This window comes from Dendropsophus ebraccatus, chromosome 1, assembly GCF_027789765.1.
Source record: "Dendropsophus ebraccatus isolate aDenEbr1 chromosome 1, aDenEbr1.pat, whole genome shotgun sequence".
Lineage (NCBI taxonomy): Eukaryota > Metazoa > Chordata > Amphibia > Anura > Hylidae > Dendropsophus > Dendropsophus ebraccatus.
The window spans coordinates 189116856-189122457 of record NC_091454.1 but is presented as its reverse complement, the minus strand read 5'-3'; the positions used below and the strand labels follow the sequence as shown (position 1 = coordinate 189122457).

The window sequence follows — 5602 nt, the reverse complement described above, 5'->3', positions numbered from 1 at the left end:
GACATACATTTGTTGCCTCCTTCTTCATTATCGATTTATTTTAAATAAGAAAAAAAGTTTAAAAAGCCATACATACCCTTTATGTGAAATCCATTTTAGAATAACCAATATTTTGTGTATTTTACAAAGAGAAATAATATCTGTGGCCATTGATCAATGAAATAATAATCAATATAATCATGGGTACGGTCCACTATGTCCGTTTTTGAAATTCTCTTATTTTATTGGGATTGTCATTGAGTATAGATTTTGTCATTAGAAATCTCGTTCTTTAGCTAGTAATGGTTTTAGAAGAATTAATGTACTTTCCTCACGGGGGAGATAAGTCATGACTAATAGCAGGGACTTGTACACATGTATACGGAATCAATAAAACAGGAAGAAAAAGCAACATTAGCTTGAGACTTTATTTTTGCAATATTGATACAGAAAACTGTCATCTATAATATAGATGTCTATGGGCAGGAGGAAAATAAATGAGCGTTCTTCCATTGTGTCTAGTCATCACACAGGCAGCAGCAGTCCTTTTGTTGTTTGAAGTGCCTTTGCCAGAACTATCATAGGCCGGTCTCAGTTTGCAATATCTGAAGGAAGAATATAAAATAGCATACAATGCAGGTTATAGAGATTTCATTGTGCATTGCAATTGTAATACATGGGGATGTTACTACAGCAAATTCTATAGAAATTTACAAGTCAGGGTATTAAAACAAGTTAAAAAAAAAAAAAACAGCAAGAAGTGGAACAGCAACCACCAGCAAATAATGAATAGTATATAGGATAGTGCACGTCTCACCAAACAGGACTCCTCCGTCTGAAATAAATCCAATAAAAACGCTATGGAGACAGCACTTCAAGTCTTCACTTGACGTGCTGTCTCCATTACGTTTTTGTAGAATTGGAGGCATGACACAATTCACCCCTGGGGAATTTATAATTTGCAGCAGGGAAAAGATGCCAATTTTAGCACAAAGCAGGCACACCATTTTCCTGACGTACCCACCACTCATCTGGTGACGTGTTAATTTGTGTCTGTGCGCCTCTTTAAAAAAAAAATGCCAGAGTGGATAGGCGTGGCTTTATTTAATAAGCCCCTACTTAATCCTCCTCCCTTCTTGTGTTGACAAGTGGAATATGAGTAAAGCCAGCAATAAGCCTGTTTTTTTTTTTTTTAAACTCTCAACTGAGTTCTGCTCTATTAGGCACCTCGCGACCCCCCCCCCCCCCTTAAAAATGGTAGACTGAATAAGAACAGTTAGCTAGACTAGAGGAACTGAAAGAACTGGTTACTTAATTAAACGTTGACTTCCCTTTTTCCAACACCCTCCCTTTCCCCTCTTTCCATGTTTTATTCCAAGATATTGTTCACACTGTTTGTGTTCTTTTTATTGTTTATTAAACTTCTTGTTATAGTTATTGTTCTAGGGGCCTTATTACTAGTTACGGCCAATGATCGTCTTGTGTAATAGAAGGCAACAACCAGCCGACATGAACAATGTCAGCTGATCGTTGCAGTCGTTTGTCTTTCAACATGAAAGATAGACCACTGCTATCTTCTATGGGCTGCCCGGACGATCTAGCAATAACCTGGGCAGCCGCTACAGCAGCGTGTAATAGCCGTGGCAGTGAGCAGGTTAGCAAGGAGCAAACAAGCGCTGACAGCGCTTAGTCGCCCTGTGTAATAGGGGCTTTACTGTTTTCCTCCCCCTGCATAGCACTGTAATCCCAAAATACAAAGTAGCTTTTCTCCACAAAAAAAAGAGCTTGCTCTACACAGCCACCCATCGGAGGTGATCCAGCAAGTGCCTTGAACTGTAAGAAATTCCAGATGTAAGTTATATAGACAAGCTAAGGTATGTGTCAAATATAACATACAGGAGCAGGTGCAGTTGATGAGTGAAGGCTAGTGTTCCTATGAGTTAGAGGCTCATTGCCAAGGGGTTAGACAACAAGCCCCCTACCTTGGCTACTGTATTAGATATAGGATGGAGAACAAGCTAAACCTTTTGCTGCCTTCTGCTTTCGTATGTCAGCAGCAATCTTCTAAGATTAATGATAGCAAAATATTAGAATGGATAAACATGGAAAGAAATCAATTACTGTAATTCAATTCAGTGAAGTAATAATATATGGACGAATAGAAGCATAAGGAGTAATAGATAGAACAAAGAGACATTCTTCACATGCTGCAGACTCTTAGCCATATTATTTGTCAGGGGAGCGTAAAAACTATACTAACCTTCATTGCCATCTTTCCTTGCTCCAGCAAAGCCGACTATCCGGATACTTTGTTATGTCCCTGGGTGAAGTCTTGTCAGGTTCAAATAGCCCAGCCACAAAATGGAGCATTTGATGGATTACCCTCGAACTCTCAAGGTGAATGGGCAGATGTGGGATTTGCTCTGTCCTTCCTTCCACAATCTCACATGATGTACAAAACATTTTCTTGGCATTCAACCCTTGACATTTTCAGCCCTCAAAATTCCTCCCTTGAAGCTAATGAACGGCATTGTATAGAACGTATTATCGGCTTGATACTAAACATAGGTATTAATATATGTCACTCGACTCCTCCATACATGAAAATTGCTCAAAGCAAAATATAACTTAACTCCATGGCTGTGTTCTCACTTCCATATACAGTACAATACATAGATATAAATAATCAGACAAGCAAAAATCAAGATCATTGTGGAACATTCATGAACTAATATTGACAAATATGCAAAAATCTACTCAAATGTCTTTCATTCTAAATAAATTAGAGGTATACTGTAGTTTGTAACTTATTGTTCTCTACTATACCTCCAGTTCTAAGAACCTCCAGAATATTTATATAACTACTGTATGTGGGAATAATGTTCATGAGCTGCAGACTTGGGGATAACCCCTTTTTAGAAGGAAATAGGACCAGTGTTTCGAAATATCAATGGTCAACTGCTGCCCATTTTCCCCATGTGCCTCTCCGAAAAACTAGATATCCATGTAATAGGTTTAAATTGGAATCTTAAGCAAAGTAGACATATAATCAACCATTGTACTGCACAAGTCCCCTTAAAAAGTAATGTGCGTCTACACTGTAAGTCCTGTTATTGGAGCAGTGAGGCATACAATGTATGCTTCACCTTTTAGTGAAGCAAGGACTCCTGCCTTTCAATGAAGTCTCTGCTTGTGTACATACTTTCCTTGGCAATCAATGCCAACAGAGTAGGGCATACAGCAATTATGTGCAGGAGCAGGGACTAATGTCAAAAGCTGAAGTCCCTGCTCCCTTACATTAGGTGGCTCTGGCCCCTTCACTCACTAGTACATTTGCTTGTCAGGGCCCTCTGAACCTAGCAAATTTGTATGGCCAAATCCTAACTGACCATGGAATTCAAACTGAATATGATCAGTGTGGATGAATCAAATCAAAATTGTAGGCGATTCCCCCATCTCTAGTGGTCAGACCTTGTCCAGACATTATCCGTCTGCAAACCTACAATATTAAAGGGGTAATCCAGCAAAAATATTTCTTTTAAATCAACTGTTTTCAGAAAGTTATATAGATTTGTTATTTACTACTATTTAAAAATCTCCAGTCTTCCACTACTTATCAACTGCTGTATGTCCTGCAGGAAATGTTTTCTTTTTAATCTGGCACAGTGCTCTCTACTGCCACATCTGTCCGAGACAGGAACTGTCCAGAGCAGGACAGTTCCTGACATGGAAAGAGGTGCCAGCAGAGAGCACTGTGTCAGACTGTAAAGAATACACCACTTCCTGCAGTACATACAGCAGCTGATAAGTATTGGAAGACTTGAGATTAATAAATAGAAGTACATTTCAAATCTACATCTGAAACCAATTGATTTGAATGAAAACGATTTTTGCTGGAGTGCCCCTTTAATAAATAAATGGCAGAAGTTACCATTAAGATCATGAAAAGACTTTAGGACAATCAGACATCATGTCCTCCTGTCCAATGTGAACCAGCACTAGGAGGGAACCCCCCCCCCCCCCATTTTAACCTTAGCTATATGACCCCATGACCTCTATGTATGCCTCTACCATTCAACCTTTGATAATTAGCCAGAATTCCCATCAAATGTTCACTTTAACCTAGGCATTCACAGGTAGATTATAGATTTCTGTCAATAACACCTCCAGGACTCCAGAATTGATCAGCAGAAATGTTAATTAGAAACAGTTTGGATAAAAAATAAAAAAATAAAAAAAACCAGCAACCAACAACACTGAAAGGCAAACTTCAATATGAGACCTATTTCTCCTGAAGCCTTGACAGAGAAATTAGTAATGCAATTTGTAATTTGATAACACAGCGGAAGGAAGGGTCCATATATATAGCAGTGAGTCACTCAGATCTCACAGTAAGAAACCAATAACTGGTCATTCAGGAAGGGAGTGAGTGAAATTCATTTAATGCATTTCAGAAACAAAGTAATGAAACACTTACTTAGCGGTAATGAGACGCCAGCACTATTGGTGCCAGGGTCTCGCTGCAGTTAAATAAGCACTGAATTACTCCACTTGTGAAATGCATTCAACGTGCTATTTTCTTCTCTAATTTAGACTTGGCAGGTATGTCATTTTTAAAAGAGCACATGATGAAAGGGCATTCTGCAGCTCCCAAGACCAGCGCCAAGACTTTCAGCTTGTTATATGCTACTGTTATGTATTACTGATCTTTTTAATATAGTCACAGGAACAGTCATTAGCGATACTGCTTCAATTATTCCGTACTTCCGTACGGCGCCACTAAGCCTGAAGTCTATAGATTAATAAAGTTAACATATACAAGTACTGACTTAGGCTGCGGAGCCATGTGCAGGCAGTTTGTATGGACGTATATAGGATTCCTGTGGTTCTGCACTGCTTGCTGTCTCCCTATGGTGCCTCTGTAGACATTACATCACCCTGTAAGGAGGAATTTGATAGAAAAAAACTAAAATAAAAACAAACAAACAAAAAACAAACAAACACCCATTTCAATATGCCTATGCTTTGTATGAAGACAGGCATACATGTGAAATGTTAAAAATGGCAATCATACAGTATGTGAAAGAAGAACCTGTCGGACGCTTGGTTTGGACAGTATGGTACCAGTTCCTTATTATAACCTACTATGATTATAGGTGGCCAGTCATTTTCAATAACTGACAGCCATATTACTGTCCTGACTTCAGTTATCTCTCCAGTCCAGCGCCCATCTTCCCTATACACAGGAATGTTTGCCATGGCCAAGCATTCTTGTGTTCTCTATTCTCTAGCTCTGGCTGTAACTTACATATTCCAGAACAAAGGGGTCAGGCTGTAATTTTTCATCACACCTGGCCATTTTCTCCACCGACATCCTCTGTCAGGGCTTGGTCAGGAGAGCCCCATACACCTTATACTGATGGTTGAATCCACCATAAATGGTAGGTAAAGTACATGGTGTATGGGGGCCTTTTAAACACGGTGGCATTTCAGAGAATTATACAGAAAAGAAGAGCCAGGAGTTAGTAAAAAACAAGGAGACCAGATGTTCATTGGCTACAACACTGCACCACCTGGATTTGATTGAAAGATCTTTTCCTATAAACAAATAGGTAGACTCAAG

The 5602-nt window shown here is 39.2% G+C and overlaps 1 long non-coding RNA gene across 1 annotated transcript; it reads right to left on the bottom strand.

Annotated features, from left to right (window-relative positions):
• Nucleotides 1-466: 466 nt before the first annotated feature.
• On the bottom strand, nt 467-4898 carry LOC138779958 (uncharacterized). Its single transcript, XR_011361311.1, has 3 exons — nt 4809-4898; nt 2240-2496; nt 467-584 (listed from the first exon to the last, which is right to left on the bottom strand). It is a non-coding gene; the product is annotated as an uncharacterized lncRNA (long non-coding RNA).
• Nucleotides 4899-5602: the final 704 nt, after the last annotated feature.